Raw genomic sequence first — 18,224 nt, 5'->3', positions numbered from 1 at the left:
TGTAGAGGAAGCTTTCATTGTGCTAAGTGTGGAGGTGTGAAAAAAACTTTCATTGTTCAGAGCGTGAAAGAATATTTAATTGTGATTCCTCCACACTCCTCATAATGAAATTATCTCAATTATAAATAAAATACTAAAACAGATAGTTCAATAATCCAAATAATAAAAGTTGTACGTTTTTTTCTTCATTGGATTTCTTATTGACCAGTACGAGAACCTATAGTCACAAATATTGATTGCAATATATAGGACTTCCGCTCTAGTATTAAAAAATTATTTAAAGCTTAGTCGTACCATTAGCATATAAAATTAATTGTGATCAATTACACAACTTATGCAAAACATTATCATAGAATTTTCCACAAAAGTGGTGAATAAATTTAGAATTAGAACAAAGTAATTAATCTTAGTGCTTGTGAAGTATTTAATAGTAAGCAACACATTTACAATAACAATAACTATATTAAGATTCAAATTCCAATCATCATAGTTACGATTAAAATAAATACTATAGACAAAACAGATATCTGAAATCCAATTTTTCTGAGCTATGAAATATGTTTTCATTGTGCAGAGTGCAGAGGTGCAGAGTGTGCATGTATGTAAGAAACACAATGAAATCTTCTTTCACACCTCTGCACTCTACCTCCTGAATCTGCCCCTTGATTTCATCGTTCTCCATAATAGAGCATTGATATATTGGTCCATTGAAGAACATCGCACCAAGGGTCAGATTGATGGAGTGTTTGACATGATAGTGCAGAGGCACTTGTGTAGAGGAGGTGAAGATGTCCTCATACTTCTCCACGACCTTGTCCATCTGTTTTTGTCATTCAGAGGGGCCCTGTCTAGAGGTCGTGGCCACCATATTCTTATTTCCATGAGGGTGTATCATCAGGAAAACAAATTTCCCCATTTTGGAAATGAACTTACTGCATTGTTTTGTAGTAACCAAAGAGATGGTGGTAGGCAGTGCTAGCTTCGGTATCTTGCACAAATTATTTCCCAAGGTAACAAAAACATCACGAGGCCTTGACTCATACACAACATTTCGCTTCCACAAGTATGGTTCGCGTAATAATACATCACAAACATCAAGAGGAGAAACGTCACATAATACCTCATTCGTGAAGGGCTTGATGCTATATGGAAAGTGGCACTGTTGGCTAACGCAAAGATCTCCTCCTTGGTTAAGCTACCTGATGGTGTATGGTTGTGGGTGTGTTGTGGTCAGTAGGTCTAACCGATTCATGACCTCTGTTGAAATGAAGTTCTTTCAGCTCCCGCTATTGACAATGAACTGTAGCAGGGAACCCTTTACCCACATCTGGGTGTGGAAGAGGTGCACATCCTCCTGTGGATCTTCAGGTTCCTCCATCTAGATCTTCGTGGTGGCAACAGTGGCATTGGGCTACGCATCGATAATTTGATTCCCTTTATCGTTCCCCTTGTCGGGTTCTGACTCAGAGTTGGAACATGCATCGATTCAGAAGACTTCATCTCAGCTAGCAGTGACTGCTTGGCCTGTCACTCACTTGTGTTGTGAGTGGAGCTCTTATGGAACTCACACCACTTTCACGTGTCCTTCTTTGGCTTCGTGGTGTTGTTCTTTTCTTGCAAATTTGGCGGGATGTCTTGGGCCACCCCATCTTGGCTTTGTCCTTTGTTCTATGGTTTGGGGGTACCTTTCCCTCGCTTTGGATTCATAGATCCAAAGTCTCGTTTTTTCTGTTTAAGTTTCTGCTCAATCTTGACAGTGTATCATTACGCCAGGCCGAATGAAGAGGTGTCGAGTAATTCCATCTCATCCTGGATGTACCTGTGTAGGCAGTCATGGTACTTGAGTACCAAATGTTTCTCAAAATCCTTGATACCCAACTTTGTGCGAAGGGTATGAAAAACATTGGTAAACTCTAGCACGTCTTGGTCCCTTCCCTACTACAACATGGTCCACTTTATGTATTTATACTCATAGCTCCCGACAGGGTAGTACGGCTCTTTGATGGTTTCCTGGAATGAATTCCAAGAGAGTGTCATTGAAAATAGTGAGGGTGTACTTTCATCCTTCTCCTCTCAGTAGGTTTCCCACCAGTCCTTGACGTGGGGATTGGCTTTGAAAAGAGAAAAAGTAATCTTTTCTCGGCTAGAAAAATCATGAAGAGAAAAATATCCTTCTAACAGTTTTAATGATTTATCTACAACGCCTGCATCTATTTGGCCCTCAAATATGGGAATGTCAAAGTTTACTTGTACTTTAAAATGAGTGGTGCCTCCAGAGTGGTTGTTGGATGTGGATGGGCCGCTGGTGTGAAATCGTTGAAGGATCTGTGCAAAGTTATCCATCATTGTGTTCCTTTGTTTCTTGAGGGCCTCCTCGAGCAATATTTTGATAGGATCTCCTGCTCCATCGTCTTTCTTTTCTTCCCCTATGGGCGATCGTTGGGGTTTGCGAGGCTGATCCTGCAAAGATTCAATGAGATCAAGCCCTAACTCCTTATACCACGACCTCGTTGGGGAGATGAAAAGAAGGATTGATAAAGAATAAATTGCTCTGATATCACTGATCTGAATTGAAACATTAAAGATATAACCAGAAACACAAAGATGCAGTAGAAATAAAACATCATTTCATTAATATCAAAGAACTGAAATATGTTTACATACAGAATGGAAATAAACGAGCTCAGGCGATGGTAGCTTATCTTTGAGAAGAAATGTGGCAGATGGAAAATCCCAAACATCGAGAAACCTAACCCTAAGAGATGAAACGCCAAATTATGGGCCCAGTTGGGGTAAATTGATACATCAAATTCTCAGGGTTGTAACTTTGGCATCGATCTCCATTTGACACACATGATACCTCGTTAGAAAGATCTACTCGAGGAATACATCCACTGACAAAGAATGTTTAATTAAAACCTTACCTTCGCCACTTGTGATTTTCCAAAAAAATGTCATTTAGGGCCTCAAAACGACTTCGGATGTTCAAGACACGAAAAACTTCCAAAAATAGTAAATTGTGCTACAATTAATGAAACTGAAAAACTAAAAGAAACAATGGTGAGGGTCCAAGTGGAATAGACGAGTGGCCACCAATATCCACTTGGATCACTTTCCATGTGGTGGCTTTTCTCCTTTGCTTCCTTCCCATTGCTTTCCTCTAAAAGCTTGTTTCCCTTTGACAATTAGCACTAGATCAAAACTTTGAGGTTCAAGGTTATTTCAAATTTCTTCCTCTTGCATAACTAGACTTGCCAACTCATAAAAAATGGGATCTTTCCCCCTTGCTGCAGGAACTATAATAAACATTTGGTACTCATCTAAAATTCTATTTAACATTATAATTACAAGAGTAGTGTTATATATTCTTTCTCCTATATATCCAAGATTATCTTTAAGATCTTTAATTCTCAAAATAAAATTACTAATGCTTTCATTTTTTCCCACCTTATTGGAAATGAGCTTACTCTTTATAGAGGACTCGATTTATATCCTTCACTCATACAATCTTTGAGTGTTGTCCAATATTTTATATGAGGAATAATTTTTTACTTTAGGGACATTCTCATCAATACCTTTTCCTTAGTCTCACACCTCTCCCAATTAGCACTATCTAACTTTGTCGCTTCAGTTAGATAAAATTCTACCAAAAGGTTAGCCATTGAATTTTGTTTTACTCACCTTTTCAACAATTCCTTCAAGTCAGGAAAAAAGAAAAATAAAAACACAACTTTTACCACACATCAACTCCTCCGAGCATGCAACACACCACTTAGCATTGCAACAAACTCTCCTTGAAAGAAACAACCAATGTCTTAAAACAATCCGAGCAAGTGACACACTACTTAGCCTTGCAACAAAATCTCCTTCAAAGAAACAATAAATGTGTTAAAGATGTGAGCTCTTCCATACAAGGTCATGGCTTACCCCATGTTCCAAGCCATAGCAAATTTGCACTTTGCAGCACACAACTCCTTGGCTAAAATAATGTATCACTGACAGCTAACACATTTTTAACTCACAAGCCAACACACCTCTCCATACCCAGGACAGTCTCCAAGTCTCACACACAAGTGGAACGGTCTCCCAAAATTCTCAGCCAAATAAAAGAACTCAGTTGGCACGGTCCCCACAAGTTGCTTAACACAACATTGAATGTTCCAACAGTCTACACACATGTTTGATGGCACAATTGGATCACACAACTCCTTACTCAATAATCATGCACTTAGTTGCCCCAGAAAACAACTCCATGCAGTACTCATTTGACACAACGTGAACCATGCAGCTCCTACGTCACTCGTAGCTCATTTGAACATCTCTACAAACGAATGAATAGTAATAAATTTCACATTGTTTAGGCTCTCAAACATTTACACTTCCGTTGGACATCCACATAACTACAAGTTCCACAACAGCTCACGCTCCATGCTCATGTAAGATTCCATGGCATTGATAGCAACAAGCTCCATATTTGTTTACTCTCCACGTTAAAAATTACACAGCTTCAACATGCAAAGTCTCCTTCAAACTCCATGCAAATTCATGGCTATGTTCTTCGATAATCTCAATCAGATCCTCCACATGTAATAACTACTCTCTAGCTCATGGTGCTAATCGCTAACTTATGATTATCAAGATAATGGAGCTGTGAGAGATAGATGGGGGCCCACCCTATCATCGCTTCTTTGGCAGCAACTGATTTTCATTTCGGAGACATACACAACACGAGTATAGTGGTCCACTGTTCCACTTTTACACCAATTGAACCTTCGCTCAGTTTGCAACTATCACTCGTGTATGGGTTCGACAATTCAATGCTCACTGTCTCTTGTGATTAAAATTAAACAGTGCACCTCGCTCTTGTTAGGTGGCTTTGATACTAACCCAAAATGTAATGGAAGGCAAAGCAATTGAAAAATAGATCTGCAGCACTCACGGGACACAAAGTTGAATGTGAAGACAACTGCCTGCACTCACACGTTGCATTCATCCAAGCACAAAACACTTAAATATATTCTGTTGCAAAGTGATTGAGTTTGAATCTCTTCATGAATAGGATTTGAAATTTTAACAATCTTAAAAAAACACAACAAAATGCTAATAATAAAACTCTAATATTTTTTCCATTATTCTAATAAAAAATGACCCTAGAAATTTCTTCTCTTTGAAAATTTATCTCAAACTTTATCTGAAATAAACATAGCTGAAAATAATTGAAAGTTTATAATGATTAAAAAACATGAAAATGTATAAAGATTAAGCCAAAGAGGAGCATTTACTTATGCACGGCTTGTTTCGTTACAATTGGTTCACGGCTCACAGCTTGTTCCATACAAGTGCTTCACGGCTCACAGCTTGTGTCGTAACAGTTGTTTCACACTTCACAGCTACTTTCACAGCATTTTCCTTTAAAACACTTTTCAACACATTTTGTAGGTCCGAGCTTTGAATGACTTCAAATCGTTTTGCAAGATTTTATTTTACGGTTTCCACAATTTTTGCCAATAGATCGTCATTGTTCCTGAATATTTTGTGGAAAGAGTAACATAATTAGTGAAGTGTGCAAGTGTGATGCACCAACCAATTGAATAGTAACACTAAGATGGCTTGAGAATAGGGGCAAATATTCACCCGTCCATCTCGTAACTAGGTAGTTTTCGGACCTCAGAAAGACCGTCTCTCCAATCCTGAAGAGTTTATGGATCGTATCGATCATTGTTTTTCTAGTTGAGCAGGGCTTCAAAATACACTCCACGTTTAGGGCATTACAAATCAGAAAGCTTGACCTCATAAAAAACAGTAAGAATGGTATTCTTTGACCTCACCATGAGGTTGAGTTCTTCGAGGCACCAACGAGATTGTGGGTAGTGTGGAGAAAAAATAGCAATATTGACATGGGCGAATTGAATGGTGACCTCTATTTGAGGAGTAATATCGAGTCCCTGCACCAATTCCTGTTCATCCAGAAAAACTCTAAATCCACAAGAAACAAGGCTATTGTAAAGAGCGCTGGAAAAGGTCTCTTTCACATCAAGTCCGCGATGATTTAGAGAAACATCGTAACGGGGACCATAAGGAAAGTCTTGGAACACGCTTTCCATAATCTTATTAAATATCTCCTCTTCATCCTTGCATATCCATTCATTCATTTATAGAGTTAAATGAATAGAGAGAAATGGCTAACTACGGAAAACTAAATTAGATTTGGATAGTGGGATGCTCACTTATGATTCTCATCCACAACGAAACCACTAATTTCTGCAACATGGTGTAGAGCATCTCTCCACTCATTAATTATCTCTGTATCATATAGATTTTTCTTTTCATAGTTGCACAGGGTTTGAGCATAGGGTCCATTATTGTCTTTGCTTGTCCACTTGAGCTCACTAGGTTTGGAGTAGTAAAAAATGGGAATAGTCATAGTCTTCAACTCTGCATTCGATTTAATCATGAGAACAAGCTCATCGAGACAACATTTTGATTACGCAAAATTTGGAGGTAAAATGGCGATGTGTACAGAGGAGGATAAAATAGCGTTTTCTATTTTCAGCGGAATCTTGTCGTGCAAGTCTCGCAAGTTTGGGTTGTCCACAAAAACATGCAACTGAAGGGATTGGAAGAGACGGCAAAGTTTGGTAGCGAAGGTGTTGACATCTTGGCTAAAATAATTGTAATTACAAATATTAATGAATATGTCATAGTGGACATAAGAAACTGACGCAGAACAAAAGGCAGTGGAGGAGGAACCATAAGGAACTGATGCAGAACAAGAGGCAGTGGATGAGGAAGCATAAGGAACTGACGCAGAACAAGAGGCAGTGGAGGAGGAAGCATAAGGAACTGACGCAGAATAAGGAATTGACGCAGAACGAGAGGCAGTGGATGAGGAATCATAAGGAACTGACATAGAACAAGAGGTAGTGGAAGAGGAAGAAGAATCATCGTGACGAGGGACTAAGTGTGCCATTGGAGTTCAATGAATACCGAGAAACAATGTTAAGATAATGCCCAACATAAAGTTTGATGGGTGAAGGATGTCGTCTTTTACAAAACAAAAAATTGGTCTGGTCTCCACTTGACTGCTAACTCTGCTGCATTCCACAAAATGCATCCCCGGATGCCCCTACGTGTCTAGAAATTGCATTCCAAGAATCGTGTCGCGCTTATTGTTTTTTGCATCGGTTTTCGAATTCTTTGCAATTCTTCGCATAACTATACGAATATTGTGGGCTTTCCCAGGAGAATTCTATTTCGCATACTGCCTACCTAGTAAAATCCTTTAAAGACTGGTTTAGAAGTCATTTGGAAAGATTTTCCCTAAAACATGCCACATACTTGACAATTTTGCTGACAACCAGTGAAATCCTCCCGGTTTTCTGGCATAGCTTGCCAAATCATTTAGACTTCTGTGCGTGTCATTGAATCAACTAGTTGAGGCATCCGCTCACAGGGAAAGGAGATCAGTCAAACGATGACCCGTCTTCCCACTGAACTAACCAAAAACAACCCTGTGCAGGTTCCTTGGCACAAATACGAACAGTTTCCAACGAAAAAGACACATTGTATGAGCAGCAACAAAGGAAGACTAAGAATCTTCTTAACTCTGCTGCATTCTGCAATCTTCCAGGAACCTTCGATGATAGCTGGTAAATGCTAGGAAGCTTCTTAACTCTGCTGCATTCTGCAGTCTGCGAGGAACCTTCGATGATAGCTAGTAAATGCGAGGAAGCTTCTTAACTCTACTGCTTGCATCCCTACGCATTCAGAACCTTGGATGATAGCTGGCAAATGCTAGGAATCTTCTAAACTTCGTTGAATGCTGCATGACGCATCGAGTAATGGTTGTGTATTTACAAGAGTGGTCAACGCTTCTTTTCTAAATTGAAAATTTTTTTCCCTCATAGTCTTAAATTGTTTATTCTCCAAAATGAAGAAATACGCCTCCAAATAGCTCTCATATTTCTTTTCATCGGAACTAGCCAATGCGTGTTTTATAAATTGCATTTTTTAATGTGACAAGTATTCATAAAATATTTACATTATCGTTAAGGCTATTAATAATAGTTATCTAATACCTCTAGATTATCCAGTATCTATTGACATCTGACTTTTAAACTCATGCATATAAAATTTAATTATAATTTAATCATATTTAAAAATAAAATTGTAAATTAGTATTAAATTAAAATAATATTTTATTACTTACAAATTAACTAAATTAGAGGAATAGATATGAAAACCACTCATGATGTGGAGCCCCAGGGATGCTTATGGATTTGGCAGCAAATAAATTTTATGCTATCGAGCTTTAATTGAGCAGCAACTATATATATCCACCGTTGGATTTTTCCAAGGCCGAAATCTAATGGTGGGAATATACAGTCGCTTCTCAATACATCCCAATAGCATAGGATTTAGTTGTTGCTTATGGATTTGATCAGAGCCAAAATCAAAAGTCACGATGAAATGACAAACGCAGATGTTGATTTGATCGCCAAGCAAAATAGGAAGTCATAGTCTAACTAGCGAGAGGAATTGCTCGGAAAGTTATGGAAATTCCGGTTATATTTAGAGAAAATTAGGCAAGGATTTTTATAAATCCAAGTTATAATTGTTAAATTTCAAAATTTTAGGTGTCTTACACGTTTTTGATGGTGCTAAATCCATTTCCACCATCAAAAACACGATTCAAACACTGTCTTTAAAAGATTTTTTGAGATTTTTTTTTCCCAGATTTTGACCTCTTTTTAACGACTTCAAATAAGAAGAAGTATTCTTCAACCCCCACCTCGTTAGCTGACTCCAAATAGGAATAAGTATTCTTCAAATCCCATGACCAAGATAAAACATTTGTTTAAATAACAAAGGAGAATCATGTGCCGAAAGAGGGACTATGTCTCGAATTTGACGTCATATATGACGTATTTTATTTATATAATCATTTGACAGATATGTATACAACTGGAATGTAAAACATGGAACCAATTTAAATTAGAAAACGTATCTTTGATAATGATCTCAATGTCAAACCTGATATCCAATTAAACTCAAGGAAAAGAAAAATGTAAATTTGATAGTGATCTTACCGATAAAATGTCAAATTTTACTTTGTGGAAAATTTGGTGATAATGTTTTCCATAACATATACTTTGAGCTTTTATATTACATCTAAAGTTGTGTTATTGATTAGAATGAAAATGAAAATTTGAGAATAGTTTGATATCATATATACATCTTATCAAAGATTTGTAGTCTCATTTACTATAAAGTTCGAAAATTGTTAAATGTTTTAATATCTTAAAGTTGTGCAAAGAGTGGAGTTGTGGAATAAACTTTCATTGTGCTTCTTCTGCACCTGTGCACTCCATACAATGAAAGATTCTTCTGCATTTCGAAACAGTTTTGGATTTCAAATATTTGTTCCATATGTAGTATTTATTTTAATCATAGCTATGATTATTGCAATTTGATTCTCGATACATTTCTTGTTACTTTAATTGTGTTTCTTATTATTCAAGACTTCTCAAGCACTAAGAATGATTACTCTATTTCAATTCTAATTATGTTCACCAATTTTGTGGAGAATTTCATGATAATGTTTTTAATAAGTTTTCGAGGATACACTTTTAGATTTTATATTATATTACATCTAAAGTTGTGTTATTGATCAAAACGGAAATGAACATTTGACAATAGTTTTAGATATCATACATACATCTTATTGAAGCTTTATAGTTCTATTTACTGTAAATTTCGAAATTTGTTATATGTTTTAATCTTGTAAAGTTGTGTGGAGTTGAGGAAGAAGTTTTCATTATGCTTCTTCTGCACCTGTGTACTTCCACACCTCCACTTTTTGCACAATGAAAGCTTATTCCACACCTCAGAACAATTTTGGATTTCAGATATATGTTCCATCTCTAGTATTTATTTCAATCATAGTTATGATGATTGAAATTTGAGTCTCGATATAGTTCTTATTGTTGTAACTAAAAGAGAAAAAGTAATCTTTTAATGATTTATCTACAATGCCTGCATCTATTTGGCCCTCAAATATGGGGATGTCAAAGTTTAATTGTACTTTAAAATGAGTGGTGCCTCGAGAGTGGTTGTTGGATGTGGATGGGCACTGCAGCAAGTGTCACTTACCACCTACACCAACTACTAATTTTTCAACACCAATTCGTCGCACTACAAGCTGAGTTGTTCCATGTTTATCTTTTTCTCGTTGAGGACTTGGATCGCGTGTCTCTCCCTAGCGCACAGCTTTGCCATTATCCCATCTTGTAATAGATATAGTGTCTCACATGGAAGGGAAACCGGATTAAGGCCAAGGAATTTCATCATGTTAACCAAAAATCTATAGGCCACATTCGATGTCATTAGGGCCCCTTCCGAAAATAATATTGTGTTTCCCATCCGTGTGCACAACATCTGCTCTGCTACCGAGGATCCTGCTGCAAGGTGGGTTGAAAGGGTATCCACCTGAGGGGGACACACCTGTAATTCTTGCAATTGCACTTTGAGGGCCCCCAACACAGTCTGGTACTCCTACATAAAATCCTGAAGAGCCTCATTTGTGACATTGCACACCGTCTTACCAATGTCATGCAGATCACCCTCGGTTAGGGTGATCGGTTCAATGGAGAATTTCGAGGCCTTGACCTTCATCCTCGGTCCTGCTTGCTCTGCTGTGTGTGGGTGCTTCAACTGTGTGGACGCGGTCCCTGGGTCTGTGCTCACTTCTATTGTTTTTTCTTCCTCTACCTCCTGCGCCTGCGAGGGCATTGCTTGGCCCTCACTCGCCTTCACAGTTGCTTCCTGTGTTGTTGCCGCTACTTCTGCAACCTTTTTCTACTCAACAACTTTCTGTTTTGCTTCCTGTGTTGCCCATAGCTCAGCTGTTTTTGTTTCCTTCCACCTTTTCTCGGCAAACTGTGTGAGGCGCAGCTTGGCATCGTCCTTCTTCTACTATGATGCTGCCCTCTCGAGTTATGCAAGATATGGGGCGTGCCATTCCGGAGGCAATGCCTCCAAGACAGTGAAAATGGCATCATCAGTGGTTATAAAGGGTAGCTTTGTCCACTGCTTCATCTTATCCTTTTGTGCCCTGATGTATATATTATGCATGTCGGATTTGAATTTTGCAAAACTCTGCAAACTGTTGTACATCGTGGGTGACAAGTGCGGCTTCTGGTTGATCCACATTCAGATGTTCATCTCCATGAGCGCCAAAAATATCTTACTGTCGTGTATCCTTTTCGCATCCTTCATGGCCCATAGGGAAGTGTACTTCGCGGCCTTTGGTAAATCTCTTTCAATTGTGGGGAATTGACTGTCCTCCGGCAGTTCCTCCGCCATGAGCTCTATGGATAACAATAGCCACGAATAGTGTAAAGTTTTACCCTGCTCCTAGGCTTCGCGACAATTCTTCAAGAATTCCGTGCAGAGGAATTCAGCCCAGTTAAACTGGGCCCTCTTAGCGCACTACTCGGCTAGTATGATCACCGGTGCAGGTACCTCGTCTACGAGGCACTTTTGCATAACTTTGCCAGCCAGGATTTTTGTTGCTATGCGTACCATTTTTCCTTGATGTTGGAGATGGCGTAGCCCCACTTCTTCTTCTCCAACTTGTACTTCGTCTTCTTGGCCTCCACGAGGACCAAATCACTACCCTTCCATTTCGATATGGTCATGGGGTCCTTTCCTCTGTATGGTAGCCAAGAAATGCGGTGAATTAGGTCTGCCATGATGGGAATGGGTTCCTCCAACCATAGATACCCATCTTGCACCAGGCAGAGCAATTGCCTGATGACAAAAATGACTATTGGGGCGCGGTGGAAATGCAGCACCCATAGTAAGTTCAGTAGCCCGACCTTTTCCACTCCGAGTAGCCACTTTCGTGGCTCTAATGTTGTCACCACCCCCGCAGTTTTTTGCTTCATTAGGTTCCCGGTCTCTAGGTGAGGGAACTTCTCACGGTCAATGAGGTCCCAATATTCAAACTTCATGGTTAGCACGCGGCCCAGGTGCGTGCCTTCAAACATAATGTCATCTGGGAGGAGTGGGGTCTGGAGTGAACTCTTGGTTTCGTCCAGGTCCTTGGGCACTTTGGCCTTCCCTTTTCGTGGGGGGACATGTAGGTTGAATATCCTCCTTCATGCCTTCGTCTTCTTCCTCTGTGATGATAAGGGCCTGCAAATCTTCTTCTTCCTCATCTGATTCTATCGTGACAGCTTTCCCCCTCTCTTCCATTGATAGTTTGCTACGCAGCGGGTTCATCGGGGACACGTGTACGGGAGCCATTGCTTATTTATCCTTCTTAGGTCTTGGCGTATGTAGTGATTTGGGGATCTCTGCCACAACCCCATCACCTTCTAGAACATCCTCCATAGTTAGGGCCTGCACGGCCTCACCAACAGTTACCTCTTCTATTCCCAAACCATATTAGTTATAGTCATTGTATCTGGGCTATAATCTGTCACTCGCGAATTCAGGGGCCCAATAAACACTCGTCTCACAATTCTCAGGGCTCTGCTCAATCGCTCAATTCTCAAATGACCAAGTGTTGTTTTTTGGGTAGCCCTTTGCATTTTGTAACGCCTTTTGAATTCGAATTCGATTGTTCCTCCCAATTCTGGTTCATTAATGCTTTCTTGGCAGCAGACTTTCCCAAATCTTGCCCATAAATCACGTCTTAAATGTCTTCCACCCTCTCCATTTGGCCTCAAGTCGATCATCCCATCGTGAACAGTGACTTCAATGGTCACTTTCTGGCCAATTCGCATGGCAGCGCAATCACCCGTGCGCGGTCGCAGACCTTGTGACTCTCTGCTTCTGCGCACATCGCCAACATCGCGCAGCTCCTAGGCATGATAGTTTATAGTCCCGCGCTCCCTTCCAACTACCTGGAGCGCTAAGACTATCATTCCCTTGGCTAGTTAGGTGGTCGCACCACCGTGTGGGGCTCCATCATGTCCTCCATCACGGTTCTCAGAGAATCCCCACCTTCTATTGTTGTGGTCAGCATTGCGCACTTCACTAGTTGCAACGCGCTATCCCTGTCACTACGCTTGTCAATAGGCGGTCTGAGCCAAAGCATCAGATTAACCAATTCACGACGATAGTTCGCAAACTTGTCAGTATGATCGTACACACCTTGACTTACCATTCTAGTGGTTTCGGTGACAAACTCTACCTTTATCTCGTCCTCCAGCTTCTTGACCTCCGCGTCCATTAAAGCGCTTTTCTCTCTTAACTGTGCCCTTTCTTTTTCAAGTTCGTGGAGTCTAAGTTTTCCCTGTTGGATTTCGTCCTCAAGTCCCATGTGTTCTGTCTCTTGCGGCTCTGTGATTGCTTCTTTCTGAGCTTCGTGAACTGTCGTATCTATGGGTGTTTCTATGCATGTACTAGGCTTTGCTTGCTCCATAGGGATTACAACATCTGCTTCATACTTCAACGTCAAAAGTGCCTGTGTGGTCAGGGTTTTGGACATGGTCCTATAATCCCATAGAACAGTTGGTACACGTAGATCCCAGTCAATGCGTCTCAAATGGTGGACCTTGTTTAGTACTTTTCACACCTTGTCAAAGGCTACCACATGGATATTCTTTAGCACGCTTCATCTTATCATACTTCATCATTCACACCATCATCTTTCCCGCTCCTGCTTGTTGGTCCCGTTTCCTATAGCAAGGACGGTGTGCTATTGTGTAGGTTGCGTACCATACGCCTATACCCATCTGGAGAGGTGGGCATGTAGGCAGTTTCATCCATCATAGCTAACTTTCATCCACACCTGAGATTTTCCAAACTGCATGAGCATCATCCTTCTGCATTGCGCGAGTTCACAAAACTTCTTTGATGCGTACCCCGCCACCTTGCAGGCGTAGCGCGTAGTACCCATTTCAGAGCATCAAACTGCCATTGTTTCGACACTTCTTTTTCAAATTTGTTCAGGAAATCATCCACTTTGCTCAACCCGTCATACATAGGCAGATACCTTACCTCTGTTGTCATGCAGTGCAGTCACCTTATCATCATGTTACAATTGAGTGTGGTTACCTCGTGTAACCGGTTCTTCCATCATTCGATCTCCTCGTCCGAATCTGAGGTGCAAGAGATTTTGCGCTCCCATGAAATCTTTCCATCCGCTGTAGGATTCACCCAATCCTGTTCCCAAGTGGTTATCTTGTAGATACAGTCTAGATCGTCATCGCTGTCACAGCCGCGCACCAGCTCTGTGTAGTGCGATCCTTCCGCAGGGTCTAAAGGTACCACTATGCACAGTGACTTTTTCTCAAAAATAATCTTGCGCTTATTTAGATTTATCACTCCATTCATGTCAGTGGCCCAATCTATCCCTAGTAGCGCGGGATAGGGATTGTTGTCATCAACAATCTCTGTCACTTCAAAATCTGCAAGCGTGCTCGTACCTTTGATACCTACTGTTATTCCCTACAATCTTCCGATCGGTAAGATCTTTTGCTGGTTCGCCATTTACAATTGAATAGGAGACCACTGCAACGTGGGCCTGCCCGTGTGCTCCCATGTCTCCTTTGGTAGGACATTTGTGTCCGATCCTAGATCCAAAAAGACTTAATCCATTTCATATTCCCCGATTTACGCGGTTAATCTCATCTCCCTTCATGTTCGCGTTGTGTGCTTCCCGAGCTTCCAGACTACGTGCGGTTCGCTTGATCCAACACATCTGGTGATGAGTTCTTGTAGCCCCTTCATTGCTTTGCTGTCACGCAATACCTTCATGCATGTATCCAGAAAGGTAGTGAGAATTGATGGGTCCATCTCCGATTCTAGTTTGTATTTACTACCTGAAGTGGAGGCATCCGTGAAGCTCTTCTTAGCTTCCTTGAATGTCTCCTTCGTGTGCTCTGAATCAAACTCTGGTTCCTTTGTTGGAGCCTTGCGAACCCAGACACTCTCTTTGGGCTGCTTGCCCTTGTCATCTCCTGTCTTAATACCACTTCGGAGCACGATGTTTACATTTGGGTCCTCCTCACGCATCTCAGACCTCATCATTTGCAGGTTCTGAGTTGGGGGAGGCTGGAGTGTTCCTTTATTGCACAACCTCGTTATCAGTGTGGGGCAGTCCTCCATCTCATGATAAAACTAGGTACAATATAAACATGATGCTCTCGTTAGATTTGTACAATCACGGGCATAATTCCCTGGCCCTCCACAATTATAACAAATCAGTTGTCCGCAACCCCTTCCTGGTCCCATTCCTCCTCGACCTCGTCTGCGCGGCTAAAATCTAGTGTGTGCCATCCCTGCATTTTTATCGAGGGCTCGCGTTTCGGTTTGAACTCTGTAGGTAGGAGTCTGATCCATCATCAGTTCATAACTTCTACAGGTACGCTCATCATGGCCTACTGACCTGCAAAAATTACAGAACAACTGCTGGGACGTCTGCGTATACTTCTGTAATAGATGGTAGTTATCTGTAGCATGCTTCCCTCCTATCTGACAAATCACACACCATAATGCAAGTTCCGTGCTTGGTCCTGCTTGTGCCTCTGATCTCAATGGCATTGGTCCTCCTCCCGCCAGGTAGTTCGTGAAGACTAGACAGCGGTCCTTGTCATGTCCCTGACCTTTGCACTTTATGCAACATACCTCCTCACGCACTTCTGGGTGAGTTGTCCTGTCTTGTTTCAAACTCTACATCTCAAGACACAATTTTTTCAATTGCACGTGGATCTGTTGGACTCCTAGGTTAGGATCTTGTATCAGGGTCTTGTGCAGGATCATTGCAATTTCCAAGGCCTCGGCCTGAGTGGAAAGCTTCTGTTGTGACAATGTGGTCCTTAGATGCAGTGTTAGCGATGCTACAAACCATGCGCAGTGCTGCCCATCTGTCAAGGTCACGTTGGCTTCACGAATCATACCCTTCAGTCTTTGATCCAACTCCCAGGGGGTCTTGCATGGAAGCATTGTGATTTCCTTAAATCCGATAATCGACTGTGTCTTTGATTTTGGCCTGCTAAATTCCCTGTTTAGCGCAACTTGGATATCCGCGATCCCTACGTTTGGATTTTCATTGGAGTGTTTAATGTACCATGTCAATGCGCGATCCTGAAAGGTGTTGACCAACATTGCCTTCCTTATGTTGTCATCCATGACTCCTTGTGCTTCCCATACAGCCTTTACCACGAACCAAAATTTGTTTGAATCTTTGTTCCCTACTCCTTTGAACACTGCCAACTTTATTGCACTCACCATATTGAATTGTAGTGGTGTAGGTGGTGTGGGCGGAGATGGGGGTGAAGATGGTGAAACTGGTGGTCGTGTAGGTGGGGGTGGTATGCGCGGAATTCACTACCTTATTAGACTGATTGCACTTCTTGGTGAAACTTTTGTGAGCTCTTCCTTGCTTTCTCACCGAGGTGAAATCAAGGGGCTAGTTTCTATCTCTGTGCTACCTTCATTTCTATAGATCATCCCACTTCAATAAATGCTCCTATAATTCAATTTACCCAATGATCCACAATGCGCATGATCTTATCTTCTGATGCTTCTATTATGTGCACCAACTCTGGAGTCCACACAATAGGTTTGTCGAGCCTACACCTTCCTTGACTATCTGCTAGCTTCACGATCCACTCATACAACTCAGAGGGGAAGGATGCAAAGAAAATTTCATGGATTTTCATATACAAGTAGAGCTCTAACAAATCTTTCTTCGATACTCATGGATTCCTATTTTCCTGCACCGCAAACTCATGAATTTTCCTGTCCAACCACTCTTCAATTTCTTTCTTTGTCTAATTCCAGTGACATGACATCAGACATCTCTTATGCAGATCCTGGTCCTGCAAATGGAACCATTTTTTGGCTTGTTGAGGCCTGACCCAGGTTCAAAGGTGATTTAGCCAAATAAATCCTGGTACTACTGGCCCTTTCGGCAATAGTCCATGGAGCGCGGATTGCGATCTCACCCGAAGTAGTATGGGAGGGTGCTAGAACTAGGTTTCGGCACCTTGGAGATGTCTGATGAGTTCAAGTGGTTCGCAGTTCGACCGTACATGCACGTCGCTACGTGCACTTTCCCGTACCTCGCAGCCTAAGATGCTGCCTTCGCACAGCCCTACTCGGGGGCCGAATGTTGTTATTACCCAAGTCCTTACTAGTTTTCCACAGTTAGCTGATTAACTTAGCCTACTTGCATGCTTTAAGTTATACTTATCAATATAAATCATTCATACAGGTGCGCGCAGTAACTAAACAGTATATTCACAAATTATATCAAACATGCAATAACCCAAGAACATATACACATAATTATGATGAAACTTCTCTTTATTAATTTCTTCTTTGGTTACAGACTCGACTCCACCTTGCACACTCAGCTGTAGGGGTCCGTGCACTCAGCTACAGACTACTAGACCTCTTTGCACTCAACTATAGAGCCTTCTCCTACCCTACGACCCAAAGACAGACTTAGTTACTTTCACTCTTTATTATTTCTACTAATTCCTTCGCTATGCGCCCTTTTACACTTAGAGCCTTGCTCTATTTATAAAATCCCATGGACCGTAGATCATGGGTAGGCCAAAACTACATTACAAAACTAGGGCGGACAACCCTTTGACTCTATCATAGATGTCGCGCTCCACGCTTGCAACTCGTGGATCTTTACAACAAGATTAGGTCAAAACTTGGGCTTTGAGCCCCAAAACATGCCTTGGGGGGATTCCATGCCCAACAAGGGGGAGGAAGGACCCCACGAAGACTTGGCACGAGATCCCTTATTTGGTGATGGACGATGTCGTATTCGTCGTCCTTGAGTCGTGGCCACCGAAGTGGCACGCTCTGGCTAGCTTCGTGATGGAAGAAGAGAAGTTCATTGACCAAAGGAAAAAGGATGAGGAAAAACTGCGGATGGTGCAATTGGCAGAGAAGCGAAGGAATGAAGCAGCAGAAGCCAAGGCCTAGGAGGCGCACGATGTTGCCAAGGTGATGGAAGAGTAGCAGAGGAGGAACACGAAGGCCAAAAGTCACCTTCGCCCAAATAAGAAACATATATAGAGCAAGGTGGCGCGGACCCGCAGACAGCGTCCACACAACTAAAACAACAGCACCCAAGAGAGCGGGTAGGGCCACGGAAGAAGTTGAAGGCTTTGAAAACTTCTTTCGACCCAATCACCATCACTAAGGGTGATCTACACGACATTGTGGAGACGATGGGGGATGTCACCGCG

The 18,224-nt window shown here is 41.4% G+C and overlaps 1 pseudogene; it reads right to left on the bottom strand.

The window, feature by feature from the left end:
- Window positions 1–5,768: 5,768 nt before the first annotated feature.
- LOC149215091 (putative 2' cyclic ADP-D-ribose synthase BdTIR pseudogene) lies at window positions 5,769–6,104 on the bottom strand (annotated as a pseudogene).
- Between the last annotated feature and the right edge of the window lie 12,120 nt (window positions 6,105–18,224).

Source organism: Pinus tabuliformis, chromosome 1_1 (genome assembly GCF_031772625.1).
Source record: "Pinus tabuliformis cultivar Carrire ecotype Pingquan chromosome 1_1, CPIR1, whole genome shotgun sequence".
In the NCBI taxonomy this organism is placed as follows: Eukaryota; Viridiplantae; Streptophyta; class Pinopsida; order Pinales; family Pinaceae; genus Pinus; species Pinus tabuliformis.
The sequence above is the reverse complement of the archived record's forward strand: the minus strand, read 5'-3'. Positions and strand labels throughout refer to the sequence as shown.